The sequence below is a fragment of the Pinus tabuliformis genome, chromosome 1_1 (genome assembly GCF_031772625.1).
Source record: "Pinus tabuliformis cultivar Carrire ecotype Pingquan chromosome 1_1, CPIR1, whole genome shotgun sequence".
NCBI lineage: Eukaryota > Viridiplantae > Streptophyta > Pinopsida > Pinales > Pinaceae > Pinus > Pinus tabuliformis.
The window spans coordinates 262,183,110-262,204,705 of NC_142297.1; positions in this window are offsets into that span (position 1 = coordinate 262,183,110).

Below are 21,596 nucleotides of genomic sequence, written 5' to 3' on the forward strand. Positions count from 1 at the left end.
ATAATGTTACTCCCATAAATAGTGAGAACGAACTGTTGGCCTTCGTAGAGCTCATGTTCGACAACTTTCTCTTGGAAACAACACTAGGGTGTTATCTTGCACATCTAGCTCCAACCCCATGAGACACGTAGTTGGGTCTCATTCCTTACCCAACTGATGGAAATGAAACTTGTACATAACATTGTAATATTAGTAGCAATAGCAATAGCAATAGTACAAGAACATCGAACAGTCCATGTATAGATGAGCTAAGGACCATGTATTTTGACAGATCAAGGACACAAGATGGCTCTGGAGCCGGGTGTGCCTTGATCGACCCAAATCACAGGAAACATTTGATCTCAGTTCGCTTGGAGTTCAAGCACATGAACAACATTGTTGAATATGAAGCACTCGTGTTGGGCTTGCAAAAGGTCGTTAGCCTCAACGTTGTTGCACTCAAAGTGGTAGGTGATGCATAAATTGTGATACGGAAGGTACGTAGCACCATACACTGTTTATCACCTCATCTCAAAATTTACCAGCAAGAGTTATGGAAACTAATCTCTAACTTCCAAGCATTCAATATCATTGATGTGCCAAGAACGTGTTATGCAACTACCGATACCTTAGCAAACGCACTTGCTAGCATGTCACCGCTTAGGGATAGATACTGTTGAACTTTTGTATAAACCTTATATCCCTGATAACATGGCTAATCTACATGTTTTTGACGATGATCAATAGATACTGCACTTTATGGACAACACTGATGCCTTCAAGGACGTAGAGGCTAATGAAGATGAGCATGAGCAGTCCCTGCATGCTGTAGCTGGTGATAAGGAAGGTAACCTTATCCCCAAGGGTGTGGTTTCTCTCAAAAGTTTCAATGACTTGCAGAACCACTTTCAAGGGTCAAGTAACAACAAAACCCACATTTCCACCATGATGAACCAACAGATCAATAGCGGAATAGACCATGATCCAGATTTCATTAGTCTCAGTATGTACTGCACAATGCAAGAGCAACAAATTTTTGAACACTTGTTCAAACAATACCAAGATGTGTTCGCGTGGGCACATGATGGCTTGAGTACATATGATAGGAGAATAATCCAACACATGATTTCAACCAAAGAAGGGGTCAATCCATTGCAGCAAAAATTAAGGAAAGTACATCCATCACTTGAAGCCCTTATATAGAAAGAACTCACTAAGTTGTTGGATGATCGAATCACTTGCAGAGTTCGTTATTTTACGTGGGTTTCTCATTTGAGTTTTGTACATAAGAAATCCAAGGAAATCTTCTTATGCATTGATTTCCAAAACCTGAACTACTTCCGGAACAAAAGCAACTACCCTGTGCCGTCATCGGAACCTATATTACATGCAGTATCTGGAGCAGGAATTTTGTCTTTTCTTAATGGTCTTTTAGGATACCACCAGGTTCTGGTAGTGGAACCTTATAGTCTGATGTTGGTTCAAGAGAAGCTTGGCCCACACACATACCATTTGAAATCACTTTTTGGGATGGTTGACAACCTTCCTGTTAATGGCCAAGATCTCAAACTCTGTTTTCAGTAGGCTGGGCCACGCCCCATGCCATGTACATAGTCTGTTTGTTTCTTGTTGTTTTTCTTTTTTCTTACTATTTTTGTTTTGTTTGTTTAGTATCCTACTATTTCTGGGCTTGTAAATAAGTGTTTCCCTTTACCGAGTTTTGTCTTTTGAATGAGTATGTGGCTGAGATCTAAAGATTCTTGTGACACTGCAGCACTTGGCCAGTCCTGCGTCTATCTTCTCTATGCTTGGTTATAACCTTCAGCTGATGAAGTCTTGATGTAAAATACAAGCCATCTTCAAGGGAATCTTGGGTCCAACCATGAACTTGTGTCCACACCAAGAAACCCCATGCCAGAACTCAGCCTTCTGCTTTGGCTATTCGAGCTCATCCAACTAGTAGAAATAGAGAAGGGGAAAATCTAAACGTGCAAACCTATGTCAGAGGTCTTACATGATTCTCTGAAGGAACAACCTCTTCTACTCTTAATAAGTCGGGATCCCTCTTCCACCCCAAAAATAAATATGTGCCTATGCATAGTCCTCTTTAAAAAAAAAATACAAAGGTGAAAGAAGAGAAAGGCTTCCTATGCAGAGAGGTGAAGAATGCAACTCCACCGAAGTACTCACCAGGCTCACTGGAAGTGGAGCAATGCATGTGTGTGTTCTTGTGTGACTTTGAAAATTTTTAACTCACGAGCCAAACTACCCTTATCAATTTCAAAACACTGTGATCAAGCTGAAATGTGTTGTTGTGTTTGACTGAGCTAGCGAAAGGTGAAAAATCCCTTTCCATGGGGTAAGTGGGGAAGCTGAAGTAACCCACACAATGATTCAACACTTCGTGAAAGACCAAGGACCTGTGTTGTCAGTGGACCAAAATAGAGAAGTTGGAGTTCTACCAGTGTGTCGCTAAGTGTTGTAGCGACTGAAATACCCTCCAAAATTATGGCCTGCAATAAATTTCAGAGCCTCTCTTGGATTTTTCCTTGATGTTTGCAAGCACTTGGGCTCATCCCATGAGCCCATGTTAAGTCTTTGCAACCTCCTCTCTTGACCGTTCATTGGACATCTTTTTGCATGTTGATCACAATGTCATGCTTGCAATCATGTTCTGGCCATGCACAAGGTCCGCCTTCATGTGTACAAGTTGTGTCCTCTATGCAACCATTCGTCGCACTTACACACGAAGTTGTATGTACTTTCGCACAAATGTTGCCATGGTAATTAAATGATCTATCACAAGTGTTGTGCTTTTCTCTCACACTGTTGGTCAGTCACACTGAGTGTATGTTGTCTTAATGGTCAAGGTGTCTTGTCATCAAGTCATGTTGAGTGTGTGTTTGGAGGGTCATGCATGTACGAAGTCACTCGTTCACAAACTTAGTCATTTTTTGAAACTCTATAGACTAGACCATCCTCCAACCGCTGGACATCCGCTAAGCTGCATCGCAGTTTCAACTCTCAGTGATCATGTACTACTGCCCAGAATTGCACAGAGCTTGAGGTTGTCTCCTAGGTAGTTTGCACTGCACATTCCTAGAATCACCTCGACCGAATGTCACCCATAACAACACAGAATTTTCCCAACAAGCCATTTTAATCTACGTTGCCCGCAAGCACATCAACCGAGCCTCTAGCTGGTCAACTAGAGAGTTTGGCCGGGCAGTGACCCTGGGCCTCACTCCTCTAAAAAATTTCGCAGAAGCTGCTAAACATGCCCACTTTTGCTAACTGAAGAAACTACACAAACATGTTGGACAAACACCATATGTCCATCACTGCACTACCCTAAAAAATTACATAGTTTTTCCAGCTAGTCACCCAGTCATCTAACTTGCTTCTCACCTGGAAGGCTGCATAGTTTTCATGAGTAGTCCCCCAACTGCCCAGTATCTCGCTCAGCTCAGAAACTGCGCAAGGATGTCTAGAAAGCTAGACTCCCAGCATTGCGCAGTTTTTTCCAGCTGCCTCCTGCAGCTCGCTACCATCTCCCCTAAAAAATTGTGCAATCTTTCCAAGAAGTCTCCCATAGCCCACTGCCATCTCCCAGGAGAAATTTCATGATTTTCACTGCCGGTCTCCCTCTACTGCCTACATTGTCTCCATCAAAAAATTTTGTAGATCTGCCCTCTAGCTGAGATAGATCCCACAGAAAGTCGTTTCTGATCTGGATTGCCCATCTCAACCTCCCAGTGATATCTTCCAACTTTCGTGAACAATGCCTGGAGCGTGCATCCCGGCTTGAAATCTTCCTTGTGCAGTTTCAGCACCTTGTCCTCTCCCCCAGTCACCTGCATCTGAAAGTGAATGACAATGCATGATGGTAGACTAGGAGAGTTTTGGATTTGATGTCGTCTCGTCATGAGTGATTGCAAATAAAAGTACATGGATGAGACATAATGCGACGACAAACGAGATGAACAAGGAGCGCATGCGAGGATATTGTTTCTTAAATGGACAAACAAGGAATATATGCGAGGAGATGTTTTCATGAACAGATGAACAAGGAGTGCATGTGAGGAGATTTGTTCGTGAATGGATGAAAACATGAGGCATGCAAAAGTACAAGAGAAGGAGCGATGTGCACATGCAACATCAAGAAAACACCAAGACCATCAAAGACTTTGCACACCTTGCTGTGTAGAGGTGAAGCTATGATACACCAAGAGCACATCCATCACTAGCAGCACTGCAGCTCAACATGCACACCACCACCAGCATGAACACACTAGCTCTATCGTCTCGATTCATGTCATGAGTCATCTCAGCCACATCACTGTTGTGGGCCACACTGTTGTAATCAATGTAATGTAACGTGGAAGTCTAAGAGACCCACATGTAAATCTAAAGATTCACGTAAAGTTGAAGAGTCATGTAAGTCAAACATTCATGAGGGAAGTCAAATAGTCACAAGGGCCAGTTTTACCCTTGGCTATAAATACCCCTCATTTGTACATGCAAAGGACTTTTCTCCTCAGCTTCTCCCACATATCCTTGAGAGTCAATAGTATTTTTCTTTGAGGAGCAAGCAATGGCTCCAACATCCTGCTATTGGGGTCAGTAATATATGGTGTACCGATGTGTCTTGGAAATTTTGCTTAATTCAGAAGCCTGATAACAAGACAACACGTTTTCACACATGTATTTTATTTGTTTGTAAGACTATTCTTTGGACACTTGTAATGCATGTTTCTTTAACCCGTGTTAAAATAGTTGAACTATTTCAGTTTTTCTAATACATATTCTTATGAAAATGTGTCGTATAAGTTGTTAACATTGTCCCACCCATGTGGGCTATCCCGTCGGACACTCGACTGAACCATTCCCAAAACTTGTTATAACGACTGTCACACTTGTGTGGACTACTCTGCTCGGGGTTGTACGTGTTATCCATTCATTGTGTGTTTGTAACTCGCACATCTATGTGGACTACTTCGCTGGAAGCTGCGCATGTCCTATTGTGTTGTGTGTCTCTGAGAGAGTTGGGACTATTCCCTTTTGATTTGAGACTCACCTCTACCCTTTCCCTCTGCGATGAAAGAAACTTTACACAAGTAACACTAAGCACTCACCAGGCATGCGAACCTCGTTGTTCAAAGACAAATCAAACCACTCTCATGTGCTGACAAGCAAGAGCTAAGGCAAACCTTTAAGATACTAGCAATCGGGCCATCGTACCAGATGGGACTGCTACACCAAATGGTGTGAGGTCTAGTTGGGACTTCATATCGGGGATATCCCCTTAATGTTGGTAGGTCCAACACCGTCAACACAACGACAAGCCTAAGCTTGTCTCATATAGCAATACTATCTCAATACATGAAGATATCTCAGTCCCAGCTATATATGGGATTCTCTACCAATCAGATCCCACTCTTGTTGTCATAATATATCACTATCATATCTAGAACCTTCTTAAAGAACTCTTTGAAGATCTTTCTTAACCAAACTACCCTAAAGATAGCCATGCTAGCAACAACGTACTCAATCCTTGGTTGTGCTTAAATTTATCAACTCTTATTTTCTACTCATCCATGACATCATGGTAGGTCGTAAGCTAAAATAACACCCATATGTTCTCTTCTTATCAATAAAATTTCTATATCAATCAACATCAGTGCATCCATACATTCGTACATCTCCTATAGTATATCTTAGGCCAAGATTGATCGTCCCATGCAAATATTTCAAAATGTGCTCAACAACAACCCAAATTGTATGAAGTGGCTTATACGTAAATTGAATTAAGGTGTTCACTGGAAGGAATATATCCAGACGAGTGTTCACAAGGAACATCAATGCCTCAATCAATCATTTGTACTAAGAATTACGTTTAGCAGCATCTCTGCATAATTTCTTGAAATTTATTTTCATCTGGGTGTGTTATGAAACCAACTCAAGAAAAAGATAGAAAATATAGATCAACGCCTTAAAATTCAGCCTCTTCGAGGGGGCAACCTCCTTTACATTACATAAATGAACAATTCTTGGATGATACAAATGAGAAGACCTCCTTTCTATATATAGGAGTCTAAGGGGTCATAACATAATTAGAGCCGACATAACAATAATAATGTAAGGGCACAATAATAACAATAGTGGGCTTCTATGAGGCACAATAGTAACAATATGGGCACTACATGGGTACATCAATATAATAAGTGGGTTGTACTAATAACAATAAGGGGTTACACTAGTAGTATAGGGGCCTAACATGCCCCTTTCCTTCAAAAAGCGTTGTCCTCAACGCTTGAGTAGTTCTTGATGCTTCTGTATAAAATTCTTGTCCTTCCATGTGGAATCTTCAGTGGGTAAGTTCTTCCACTTGATGAGATACTCTGAAATTGATCGATTTCGTAGCTGTCGGGTTCTTGTTTCTGTGACTACTCCAGGTTCCAATATGATTTTTCCTTCCTCTTCAATTTCTGGCAATATTGTTTAAATTGGGTTCTTTTGCAACTTTTGAACAAGTGGCCATACTTCTTCGTCCTTCTTCCATTCATCCCTTGCTTCGTTTATCCAATCTGGTTGGATAATAGAAATAGCACAAAACAATGCTTCCACATCCTCATCCTTTCTTGAGAGTGCATCTGCCACCACATTTTGCTTCCCTTTTTTGTAGATGATTTCAAAGTCATAACCCAACATCTTTGTGACCCACCTTTGTTGCTCTTCAAAGGATAATCTTTGTTCTAAAAAGTATTTAAGGCTATCATGATCCGTTTTTACCTTGAAGTGTCTTCCCATTAGGTAGGGTTGCCATTTCTTAAGTGCATGGAGTATTGCCAACATTTCCTTCTCATAAATAGCTTTGTGTAAAAACTTTCCCTTGATTGGACGACTTTCAAAAGCAATGGGTCTTTCATCTTGCATTAAAATAGCACCAATTCCATTTCTTGAAGCATCACATTCCACAATAAAGGTTTTTGTGAAGTCCGTTGTAGCTAAGACCGGTGCTTGGCACATTTCCTCTTTAAGATGTTCGAATGCCTTTGTTGCTTCTGGAGTCCATGAAAATGCATCTTTCTTCAATAATGTTGTTAGAGGTGCTGCTATTCTCCCATAATTCTTAACAAACTTGCGATAATACCCTGTCAACCCGAGAAATCCTTGCAAATTCTTTATGGATGTGGGAATTTTCCATTCCTTAATGGCTTTAATTTTGCTAGGGTCTACCTTAACTCCTTCATGAGATACAATATGACCCAGATATTCCACCTCTTGTACTCCAAAGAAACATTTGGATCTTTTTGCATATAATTGTTTCTCCTCCAATAGTTGTAGCACCCTGTCAACATGTTCAACATGATCCTTCCAAGACTTGCTGTAGATTAGTATATCATCAAAAAATACTAACACAAATTTTCTAAGGAATGGTTTGAAAATTGAATTCATCAAACCTTGAAATGTTGAAGGTGCATTGGCAAGGCAAAAAGGCATGACCAAAAATTCATAATGACCCTCATGAGTTCTAAATGCTGTTTTTGGAATGTCTTCAATCTTCATTCTGATTTGATGATATCCCGAACGAAGATCCAACTTGGTGAAGTAAATTGATCCATGCAATTCATCCAGTAATTCATCAATGACAGGAATGGGAAACTTATCTTTAATAGTGAGCTTGTTGAGCTCCCTATAATCCGGACACATGTGCCATGATCCATCCTTCTTGTGCACCAATACGACTGGAGCAGAGAAAGAACTTTGACTTGGTTGAATTATACCAGCCTCTAGCATTTCTGCAACCATACGTTCAATTTCACTCTTTTGGGCATAGGGATATCTGTATGGCCTGATGTTTGGAGGAACACTTCCTGGAATCAGATGAATAGCATGATCATGATCATGAATAGGTGGGAGACCTTTGGGAGTCTCAAATACCTTGGAATGATTGTCCAAGACTTTTTGGAGATCTGGAGAAATAGATGATTCCACTATGGACACATCTAGCAAAAATAATTGTGCAATTACACCTCTTGGTTCCTTTTTTAGAAGCTTTGTCATACCGTTAGAGCTGATTATCTTTCCCAGTTTCCCTGCAATACCCCTTAATTCAACTTCCTTTCCTTCCACAGAAAATTTCATGAAAAGTTCTTAAAAATTAAAAGCTATTGTACCCAAGGATTGTAGCCATTGGACTCCTAGTACAACATCAGCACCTCCCATTGGAATGGAAAGCATTGGGCTAGTCAATACATATTCTCCCATGGATAGCTTGATATTATGGCACTTTCCTGAGCAATTTATTGTTCCTCCATTGGCAACCATTACTTGACACTCTAGTGCTGGATATAAGAAGCAATTCAATTCTCTTGCTACCTTACAATGAATAAAATTGTGGGTACTTCCTGAATCAATCAACACTATTACCTTTTTCTTCTTGATTTGTCCTTCTATCTTGATGGTTTGAGGAGTGGTAATTCCCGCCAATGCATTACAGTATATGGTCAGATTCATTTCTTCCTTATCTAGGCTTTGTTCCTGGAGTATATCCTCTTCTTTTGACCTTTCTTGCTCCTTTTCTTCTTCCTCTTCACAATCTATGTAGAATAATTTCTTCTCAGCACACTTATGACCTTTAGTGTATTTGCTATCACAACTGTAATAAAGCCCTTTTGCTATTTTTTCTTCCAATTGTTGTGGTGTCAACCTTATAGGTTGTGGAAGACTAGCGGCAACAACACTTCTATCTTTATAGTTGTGAGTGGTATGCTTCCTGGTTGCCATAATTTTGCTTTCCATTTTTCTTGCTAACCTGAATGCCTTCTCTAATGAATCAGGTTCCCAAAGGCGAACATCATGTTGGTTATTATCCTTTAAAGACCCTATGAACACATCAATCCTATGCTCCTCTGGAATATCTTTTACCCTTATGTTCAATTTTTGGAACTTCTCAATGTGCTCCATTATTGAACCCTTTTGTTTGAGACTTATCAATTGGCTAGAAAAAGTGTTGCTTTTTGTATCCTCATAATGTGCTATCAATTCTTCCGTAAAAATTGCCCAAGTGATAAATTGTTTACAAGAGCAAAGCCATTGATACCATACAAACTGATTTGGTTCCAAATATAAAGTTGCAATACGTACCTTTTGTGTGTTTTGCACATTATTGAGATCGAAAAATTGCTCCATCTGTAATATCCATGTTGCGGGATCCTTGCCATCAAACTTCCTCATATCGATTTTTGGAATATGGTGGGTCTTTGATCCAACATTAGAGTCTATGGAATCATGATTAACATTTCTTTTGTTCTCATCATGAGTTTCCTTTACTACCCTTTCACCATTAGTGACCCTTTCTTGTAGCAACTTATTCATATTTATCTTCAATTCTTCCATGTCTGTCGTCAAATCTATCTTCAAATCATCCATCTTAGCTTCCACATCATTCATCTTAGCTTCTACACCTTTCTTTAAACAATCCATCTTAGCTTCTACACCTTTCTTTAAACCATCCATCTTAGATTCTGTTCCTTTTTGTGCAAGGGACAATTTTTGCACTTGGTCTTGTAATTTTGATATATCATATTGCATTTCTTCCTCTTCTTCATGAGTCATGCTAGAGCTTTCAGGCTCCTTACTAGGTGTTTGCATTTTCTTTCCTCAGGGCATCAGTTACCAATAATAATGCTCTACTATGCCCTTTGAATTTCTTCAAAATAAATTTTCAAACCAAGCTTAAGCAAAAATTTAAGAAAATCTACACACCTTTTTTCACTTTGTAGGAGCTCGATATTGCCTCTGATGTATCTCTGTACTTTCCAATCATCTAGATCTGAATTTGTGACCTACAATAGCCCTCTGTGTCCTCTTTCCAATGCCACACGTCTGACCCAAATTAGATTCTCCAAGGAAGAGTTATGCGAAATCTCCCACAGTGACTTGATTATAGACTAGTTCAGTAGAGCGAACTTGTACGACTTGCCACGAGTCACTGTTTCGACCTTTGGATCTGAAATATGCATACAAGAAACTACAGTCTGTCCTCTTTCTGTAACTTCTTACTAAATTTCAATCCGATCCCCAAAGAGAAAGTTATGATGCTTTTCCCCAGGTCACCTGTTTGGAATGTAATTCAGGAGTCTGCAAAAATACCAACCTCCTCAAATCATATCTTCGAAAATATAGTGTGAAAAGCTCTGACATTCGGACCCGAGGTTCAATGCGATTTATTTTCAAATGGGTTTTTTTTATAACTTCTGAAACATCGCAGAAAAAAAGTTATAGCGAAAATTCCACGATGACCTGTTTGGAGCAACGAAACCCTAGAATCCAAAGCTCTGATACCAAATGTTATGAAACCAGCTCAAGAAAAAGATAGAAAAGATAGATCAATGCCTTACAATTTAGCCTCTTCGAGGGGGCAACCTCCTTTACATTACATAAATGAACAATTCTTGGATGATACAAATGAAAATACCTCCTTTCTATATATAGGAGTCTAAGGGGTCATAACATAATTAGAGCCGACATAACAATAATAATGTAAGGGCACAATAATAACAATAGTGGGCTTCTATGGGGCACAATAGTAACAATATGGGCACTACATGGGTACATCAATATAATAAGTGGGTTGTACTAATAACAATAAGGGGTTACACTAGTAGTATAGGGGCCTAACAGGGTGTCTAAGGATTTTTATTCCATCTTTTCAAATCTCTACAATAGATTCACGACACATTTTTCTTGAGATAGGGAAATCTCTCCTCGTTTCTGCCAAATCTCTAATCCCAAAAGTAATGCATCATTCCAAGATCCTTCATCTCAAACTAAAAGGCCAACTCCCTCTTACTTTGATCATGAGAGGCTCATTACTTGTCAGGAATAGATTGTTAACATATGAAACCAAAATCAAAGGCACCCCTTGGACCACCTTGAAGAAAAGGTTCAAATCGAAACTTCTTCCAAGCTTCCCTAGGCAATTTTCAATGCAGACATACTAGGCTTTGGGAGCTTGCTTCAAACCATATAATTATTTTCTTCAAACATAAAACTAACCAAACTAATATATCGAGCCTCAAGAAAATTAATATTGTGAAATTAAATCAACTAAGTCTATTTATCAAGTCTTAAATTCCAAACCAAAACTAATATCAAAGCCATAAAATTTTGTGCCAATATCACTGACAAACACTTTGAACTAGGTGCAAGGTATAGCTTACACCCAAAACACATTGGTTGATTCATTAGCTAATTATGCGTTAGATTGGAATTTGTCACATTGAAAGTTTTAACCATGCACATTATAAAGTAATTCAGAATATAAAGAACACATCTTTTTAAACACAAACACATGGAAGTTTTCATTTTATTATATCATCAAACATTGAGGTACATAGTTCAAAATCTAGGCTTCCGAGGCCCTGGATATCTTTCGATACAAATGCAACCACATAAAAAACGCACAACCATAGGTACACCACTATCCCTTCTTACTGGTGCACATGGTAACATAACATCACATTCAAAATGCAGCAGAGGAGTCTCCAATGATGATTTCAAGTTACTCCCACTCTATGCCTCTACATCTATCGAGATGTATTTGCAATGCTCCTTGGTAGAACTCTTAACGTTAAACCATCGACATTGAGAGTGAACTCTTGCAACTCCTCATTCTCTTCTTCCTCTGATGATGCCTGTGTTTCTTGGGCTTGGGATAGTGGTACACCCCTCCTAAGTGGAGAATAACTTGATGGGTGTGTCAACACAACATCTGCATATCACATATACCATATGTCAGTAACCCTGTACCCATACCTAAAAGACTAAAAAAAATAAAAAGTCCAAAAATCCAAAAAAGTTAAAAAATACAGAAACCAAAAATATTTTATCTATGTCATCCTAATCCATGCCAGGGGGAAATACTAGATATGGATATCACTGGAAGTCTACACCATCATATGGGTAGTAATCCATTTCTAATGGTGTTTCTACCAACCATTTGAAGTATTGTGTCAGAAACTAGTTGCTACTGTGCACACCTTCTTCCCTTATCATGAGACTGCACCACCTCATCATCCAAGTCTCTCTTAGCAGTGGATATACTACATAGTCTAGAGACATTGGACTCATGGCCAAGATCTTCTCCAGAAGGAAAGACACTAGTATACTTCCATAACCACAATTTTTTATCCTCCCTCTCTTCATTTTGGTTGGTTGATTCTTGAAATTGGCCAACATGCATTCACACCAGTTAAATAGGGTAGGATGCATGCATCTAAGCACCAACTCCAAGAATTGAGCTAAGGTTTGGACTAGGGTTTGTATTAGGGTTAGGTCTAAGGTTTGGATTAAGGTATGGAGTAATGTTAGGTCTAGCATTTGGATTAAGGTATGTAATAGGGTTTGGATTAGTGCTAGGGTATGGATTAGGATAAGAGCTAGGATATGGATTAGGTTAAGGCTACACAGATATTTGGGACCATCGAAGAGGATGACTTGGTGGCATGTTAGATAAAAATTGTAGTTTTTGTTGTTGTTCATGTAACTAACTGTACATAGAAAACTACCCTAGAGAAAAGGTTCCAAACCAATCTTGAGGCCATGGGGATATATCGCTCGAGGATGAGATCTAGGTATAGGGCCACTATGGCCAAAAGATAGGATTTTCACTCAGAGGAGGACTAAAAGTATACCATGGAATTGTAGGATTATAAACATGCTGAGGAGAATAAGCATTAGTCCAAGTATAAAATGATGATGGGTTTTTAGTTATACTTGGCGATTTATTTGATTCCTTACTTGATTACCTAAGTACCTTTATTAATCTTGACAATGATGGGAAATGTTTTGTTGAATGACCTTCCTCACAAATTTTGAAAACTTTTAGGCTACTTAGTGGGCATTCTCCTATATAGTGCTTCTTTCTACAGTTGGCGCAAAAAAATAACAGTGGTTCCTCATCCTTCTTTCGTTCTTCTTGCAAATCATCTAATGTAAAAATCAAAGAGTTGATAATTTTATTTTTATGTTCAAGAAAAATACTAAATTATGCACTTGCGAGTTTGTCATCAGATTATTTGTATATCTCCGCAACAACATCAAAACACCTCATTGAAAGATTAAATGAAATACCATTTTTCTATTCTCAACAAGCTTACTAGTATATTCTTTCATCACATGGATGAGTATATAGGGGGGTTCTTACAAAACCAAAGAAATGAAAAACCTTAAAAAGATAAGAAATACATGCAGGAAAGAAACAGAATCAAAAAATTGCAAGAGAAACTAGGTAAAGAGCAAACCAAACTGTAGTAGGTCACCAAGGTCAAACTCGTAAGCACCTCCCCAGCAACGACACCAAAATGTTGGTTGCAATATAGGGCATATGGATGGACCAAAATTTAATTGTCAATCTAGGGTTTGTGGACTTTGAGACGCAACACTAGAAATTCCAGAGAGAAACTTCAACAACCTACAAAACAAAACCATAGTTTTCTTATAAATCGCTCGCACGTTGAGTTCCTGCACTTAATCAATCCCTTCTCTAATCCTTCACTCAAAGGAATTCATTAAAATCAAAACCATAAATCCTGCAAACAGCAATCCTACAGTTCTATCAACAATTATAAACAAACCCTAGTTATTAGCAATTGAAAAAGTAAACCCTAACTAGTAACAATCAAAGCACAAACCCTAACTATTAATTATTATGGAAAACATGAGCACCGACCAATTGAATACAAATACTATCAACATGAACATGTAGATCCTATACAATCCAAGCTCTTCTAATGCCAAACCAAACTCTCAACTGAAAAATAGAACCTTTATTTGAGTTCTTGCAATAAATTCTTTTCCCATTCAATTATATGTGCAAGAAGAAGATCATAATCAGTCTACTCTAAGTGCAAAAAAAAAATTAAATATGACTCAAATTTTCCTTTAATGTTATTGATGCATTTTGGTGTATCAACTACAAAACAACTATTATATGCAAAAACAAGATCAACCTCACTCCAGTTAATATTTCTTCAAATCTTGGAACAAACCCACTTTGTCAAAAGATATCTTCAAAACAAATTTGGAATCTTAAAATTAGCAATGACCTCATTCTTGCAAGGGAATATCAAAGAAAACACAATGTCCAATAATAATTTGCAAGATAAAACTACAGGTGCCAATTTTGTTTTATGATTCTTGTTCCTGCACTTAGTGTATATCACGAGTGCATTATCTCACAAATGTTGATTTTTGTTCAAATGATCTAGTACACATTCAAATCATCAAAAGTGACCATAGATAAAAGCATTAAGGAGTGATCAAATAACCAGATCAAATTAAAGAAACATACCTTGTTTGAAAACAATTGTTCATGAAGTAATTCACACTCTCGTTGACAACTATCTTGAATGATTATGGTCATTATATTTATAACAGGCTTCAGTTTAATTAAATATAAATAAAATCCCATCACTAATTAAACAACCAGAAAACCTTGACATATAATCTATGAGCCCTAATGAAAATCCAAGTGACGAAGTGTTTCTGAGCTCATGAATCGATACATTCATATGATAACAAAGGGTTTGCAATATTAGGAAAAGCATCTTAGAAATTATATTAATTCCCACCATACCAACAAATATCAAAGTTGAAAGTACACAGTCCCATATTTATCTGAAGTTTTGTTGTGATGAAGGCCTTAACATTGTGTGCAAGCTCAAGGTAATTATGGATCAGGTTCCAATGCTAGTTATCCTTAACAATGTTTTCAACTTGTTAGAAAACCTGAAGATATTGTTCAACTTCTCACAACAACAATGTAATTTCAAAATATCATGGACTAAGTACTTGTATATATATAATGGAAGGGGATCTCAAAATTGAATATTTTTCTCCACTCACAATGAAATGACCCAAATATATTTTGCATGTGAAAACATGGTATCACTACAACATATAAATTTCCTTGATCACACAGTTTAAAGAAGTGCAAAGTCTTAAAAGAATCTTACTATTTTTAGGATAAATTATTCAGATATGAGCACTCAATAAAACATAAGTCAAAGTGTCATTCATGTATAAAGGAAAAGATGTAAGAGAGGAATCCATAGATCTGTCGAACCAACTAGAGAACCTTGTTGTTAACACACCTACGCAATAATAAAATACACACCAACTTTGCAGATCTACAAATCACAAAATAGAAGGATGTTGAGTTGTTCTGGTGGTCCCTACTAGTAAAATTCACATCCTTGTTTAAAACGATAAATTACAGAGCCAAAGTGAATCATGAAATACACAAAAAAATAAAAAGAGGAACCTGGCATTAGAAACGTTTGTTGAAAATAAATCATCCTTTTACATCTGCGACCATTTTCTCAAGGTGCAAATGAGAAAAATGAATTTATAATAACATCATATCCCTCCACAAGCCATGGATGGGATTTTTATAAAGGTTACAAGATGAATTTTGGTTTTAACAACCCAATTTTTCAATTCTAGAAAATTATGCATTTTTAACAAATTGGCCTCAATGAACCCCATGTAACTTTCAAACCATGACAAATTTTTGAAAAATGCTTGGAGGGAGCCTAATTTTCCATATTTTCAACAAAACTTGTGTATTATAATTCTGATATTATTCTTCATCTTCGCGCAAATCGAGGACAAAGTTGGAAGTTTAAAAACTATGTGAATTTAGGGTTGAATTATTAATTATTTTTTGAATATTAATTTGTACGACCTAGGTGCATTATAACTCAATTGGATATTTTAAAACATCATTTTGGAAAAAATACATATTTTTTTTTACCCAAAAGTGTGCCGATATGTTGAACCCCTAAGTCAGTGTAGGAACCGCTTTGCTAGTTTGGGAACTGAACCACACTTAGTAAATCACCATCAGTGAAGGGAAGTGCAATTGACCTTGACAAAATATTCAAAATTCTCTCTGAAAAGTGTAATCAAGGACCCACGTGGTACATTTCAATGATCAAAGTAACCTACATGTCCATCCCTTTGGTGTAGGATCTCTTATGCATAGTGCAGGGATTGAATAATTTGCATTACTAGCATTTTGATGAACATAAGTCCTAAAAAATGGATATAATGAAGGTATTGTTCGACAAAATAATGAAAATCTTCACTATTGCATCAAAAGAATGTATAAGTACAAGATAGAAGTTCATATGTTGGTAAAACAAGGCAATAAGCATGGCATCATATAAGTAAAAAGATGCATTAAATACAACAATTCCAGGGCCTGACAAAGTTCCTGATGAACCCCTTGAAATAACCTACTAGTCCCATGAATGATATGACCTCATCCACGTTCCTAGGAGGTGGCCACTCCATGATAGCCTTAATCTTTTCCAGATCCACTGTTATCCCTTCCTTGGAAACAACATTGTCCCAAATAATGAATTTGAGACTAAAAGAAGTTTCACTTGCTAAGATCGGCATACAAATGATGCTCTCTCAAAAATCTCAACACTACTTCCAAGTGTGCTACATGCTCTTCCTCATTATTTGAATATACCAATATATCATCAACAAAAACTATCACAAACTTATCTAGGTAAGGATGCGACACATTATTCATCAAACACATGAAGGTGGTTGGAGCATTAGTAAGACCAAAAGTAACCACCACAAACTTATAGTTCCCATACCTTGTTTGAAATGTAGTCTTGTGGATGTCTTATTTTTGTATGCACACCTCATGATATCCTGATCTCAAAGCAATCTTTGATAATACCACTACTCCCTTTAGTTGATTAAACAAGTCATCAATCTATGACAATGAATGCCTATTCTTGATATTCACCTTGTTCAGTTGCTTGTAATCAATGCAAAATATAAGAGTACCATCCTTCTTCCTTACAAACAACACTAGTGCACCCCAAGGAAAAAAGCTTGGCCTTATGTATCTCTTATCAAGCATCTCTTTAAGTTTCACCTTCAATTCCACCAACTCCAGAGTGCTCATCTTGTAAGGTGCCTTAGATGTTGGTGATACTCCTCGTACCAACTCAATAGATAAATCCACTTCCCTATGATGTTATAGCTCTGGAATCTCTGTAGGAAAAACATCCTGAAAATGTTATAAGACGAGATACTTCCTCAAGACTTCATCATCCTCATCTCCCTTCTCTTTATCACTGGAAACATGCATTACAAACAATAAAAATCCTTCCCTGTGGCTACATTTTTCTTGCATAGTTGTGACCATTCTCACTGATGTAGGCTTCTTCTCTCCCTGCAAGGCTTGCTTTTCTCCATGATCATCCAAAACCTCAATATCCTTGTCATAGCAATCCACTTTAGTAATTTGAATGAACAACCATTCCATGCCCAAAAGCGTACCATATGAACCCAAAGGAAGCACATTTAGACGTGTTGGTGTAGGCATACCATTAAGCTCAAATGCACAAGATCTCACCCAATCATGAACTCTTCTCTGTCCCTGTAGCCAACTACACCAAGCAAGATTCTGCATGCACTTCTTTATTCAAGAAACACTTATCCATCAGGTCAGGATTGATATAGTTATAATTTGATCCAGGATCAATCAAAATAGGAACAACTTGATCACAAATCTTAACTTCCATCTCAATAATGGATGTCTGATGATCTACCTTCCTATTATCCATTGCTACATAAATCTGAGGAATACTCTAACCAACATATCGAACTATATGTGCCTCCTGAGCACTTTAAATCTGAGGCATTCCACCTTGTTACAATGGAAAATCCTTCCAACTATTGTCTCCACCGTAGGTCCAACATCTCAAAGGTTTTCTTTCATTGGCTTTATTCTGCTGCTCCTTAGGCTGAGACCCATGTCCTCTCTCAACTGCATTGAACTTTTTATAAGGTGCCACATTTTCCTTGTCACTTTTATCCTGAGGTATTCCTCGCTTCTTAGACAACTTTCCTTTAGTATTTTCATTACCTCTCTAGTCACTCTTAAACTCATATTGCACTTTGAATACTCATAACAATGCTTCAACTTTCTGATGGCTTCCTCCAATGACCGAGGTTCATCAAACTCAATCCTATCTTTGAATTCTATTAGCGACCCACTAATGAACCTTTGAATATTTTCTTTCTCACCCTTGAGTTAAGGTACATACCTCAACAACTCCAGAAATCAACAAGTGTACTCATCATCTGTCACAGAACCCATCCTCAACTCATAAAATTCCTTGGAACTTTCATCATAGTATATTTTAGACATATACTTCTTCTTGAAGAGTCTTTCAAACTCTTTCCAAATGAACTCCTCTTCTCTAATGCCTTTGACATGATTTACATCCTCTCATCAGATATCTTCTTTTCCCTTGTTACTAAAGGTAGTTATCATGGCTTTCATGTTCTCTGAATAATCATTCAATCTGAAAAACTTCTTTATCCCAAGTATTCATGCTTCTGCATCTTTTGATTTCTTCATTTCTCCATCAAAAGTAGGGGGCTTGGATTTCTTGAACTTTTCTGGCAAACAGTGCTTCTCACTCCTACAAATATGTTGACAGTGATGGTGATGATGTCTCCTAGAACGGGAGATAGAATAGAATCTGTAAGTACTACCCCTTCTCTTAGGTGTATCCAAAAATTTGTCACCTTTGAATGTATCATCTTTTTCCATTCTGTGTCTTCTCTGAGTCCTACTACCATGTGCCCCATTAGTCTTCTGTTCCTGCCTATCTCCATGAATCATCCCCAGTTATCCCTGGTTTTGTAAGTCTGAAAGGCTTTGAAGAATCACTGCATTAAATTCTGCTTGCTTTTCTTGAGCCCTTGCAAGTATTTTTTGTGCCTCAATCAACATGTTATTATCTTCCTTGCAACTTCTAATCTCTACCCTCATACTCATTGTATCTTCTAGATCAAAAGAATACTCCTCCTTACTGCTCAACTGACTTTTCGCATTCCACTGATTTCACATTAGGCCTGTATGGGGAGTCATGTGAACTGTAAACCAACATTCTACTCTTCATCTTTAGCCTTCTATTTCCTGCAAACATACCATGTTAGATAAACCAAATAGAAGACATAATCAAAATCATACTTTAGTGTATCTCGGAGGGGGCGGGGGGAGGGATATCACATCTACACAAATTAGTCTAGATTAGCACGATATATAATATATCAAGAGACTACTATCACGCATGCAACCGCAATAACAATAATTAGAATTCATATATCTACAATGCATGAACCATAATGACATGTCATGCACGTCAAATATATAAACCTATATAACAATTTTCTTTTACCCATAGGTCTAGTGTTGTGAACCTACTATGATACTAGCATGTAATGACCCCATCCCACTTTTACCCGATTTTAGAACTCTAGGGTAAACATGAGTTGTTTTGGAATTATTTTCATTGGTGGCAAAGGAAAAACACAAGAGTAGTAAGCAAAGGAGAAAAAAGAAAGGAGTGGAGGCAAGGTATGCAACAGCAATTGCAGGAGCAAGAAAAGAGCTACAAGGCAACAGGAGCAACAAGGTATGTAGGGAAAAAAAAAAAGGAGAAGCAAGCAAAGGAGCATCACAAGGAGCAAAAAGAAACAAAAGAGCAACATCAAGGAACAATGAAGGAGAAACAATAGGCAAAGGAGCAATAAAAAGGAAGAATGAAGGAGCAGCAAAGGCAAAGGAGAAACAACAGGTAAAGGAGAAACAACAAGTCAATGTATACACTAATTAACAAGATCATAAATACAAAGGAGAAGAAGGAGGAGTTATGATACATCAAAATGTTTTGAAAATGTTGCAGATATTGCTATATTGAAGAATTTTTTGTGATGTGAAATTGGTTGATTGAGATGAATTCTTGTGATGGAAAGGAAAGAATCTAAGGCAAAGGCAAAGATTGTTGTGATGCATCAATGATAAATATTGGTATTTGATGTTGGCATCAAGTTGATGCATTTAATGATTGCATTTGGCTAAAATTAATATTGGATGGATTATTTATATTTTATGTTCTAATATTCAAGATATGAAGAGTTTGGAAATGAATGAGCGGAAGGCAAAGAGTAAATCCTATTCACTTCATATTCCTATGTGGGATACAAAAAACCAACAAACTATCTTTATAAAAGATGTGATTTTGGAAGGCATTGAAGAGGTTAGAGAATGGAAGATTGAGGGAGAGCTGATAGAACTATTATGCATTAGTTACCTAGCACTTATGAAGATGGTGTGAAGCAGATTTGAAGGGAAGAAGATGTTGAAATAAAGATGAAGATATGCAGAATTTATGAGCAGGTAAACTAGCACATTGTTATTTCTTGTTTGCATCAGGGGATGGTAGACTCCTTTCAAGTTGAGGCATGATAAATATCCAGTTGGAGTTGGTTAAGGTAGGAGCCTCATGTGGGTTGTATAACATATGGGAGTTGGATCTTCTTTTCATGTTGAAACACAAAAAAATCGAGGTAGCAGTCTCCTATAAGTTGGGGCCTACAACAATCATATGTAATAAAGAGTAGGAGTTTGCCTTTGCATCACAACAATAATAAAATCATGGTTTTCTCCCTTTATGGGTTTCCACATATATTTGGTGTCAATATGCATTATTATTATGTGCTAATATGATGTTTTAGTTTTCTTATTAATTGTTGTTCACATATTCAAATTGTTGGTCATCTTTTGCTAAGTTGCTCATGTAATGGTTCAGTCCCCCCTGGCTCAGTTTAGTCAAGAATTGGTATCAGAGCGTAGGTTCCCTCAGTGTAAGCCTAACAACTTGAAGGTAGTTCTGGTTGATTCATGGACTGTCAAATTATACTTGTTCTTAGTACATTGAACTTTCATGAATGGAGAGATAAGATTAAATTTGAACTGATAGCTTATGGACCTCGTGTGTGGAAACTATTATGTGATGGCTATTGCAAAGACTCTCCCTCTTTGAAGAACAAAAATGGAATTCTAAGGAAAAATGTGTCATGTATAACAATCTTCATAATAAGGATCATGATACAATAATAGATCTAACTTCTGCAAAATAAATATGGGATAGATTTTATCTCATGCATGAAAAGACTAGCAAAAACAATGTAGAGAAAGGAAAGAGAAAGAGGAAGGAGAAAAAAACCTTGTCTTAAGGAAAGTGAAACCTCTACTTATGTGAATGTGTCTGACTCTCATGAAGAAAAATCAGATGAAAATCAAGCTAGGCTTGACTTATCATTGGCTAGTACAGAAATATTTAAGAATGAAAACAAGGATTTGAATAAACTCTTGCAGATATGTGATGGCAAAGAGCATAAGTCAAAGGAGTAAATTGTCAACCTGAAGACACAACTTGAAGAAGCAAGGAGACTAGAAGAGGCGATGAGTAGTAAATTCAAGGAGAGAGACCTATAATGTAAAATATTAGAAGCTGAGGTTGATTCAACTAGAAGAGAGTTAAATGAAAAGAATAAGTTATGTAAGCAACTAGGAGAGGAGATAGCATCCATGAAGGACTCAAAGAAAAGAGAAGTAGCTCAAAGGCTTCCATAGAGGATAATGAAGTGGCCCTAAAAGGACCACTAGAGGAAGGTACAAGCAGAGTAAATAAAAAAGAGGTAAAAAATACCAAGCAGCGACA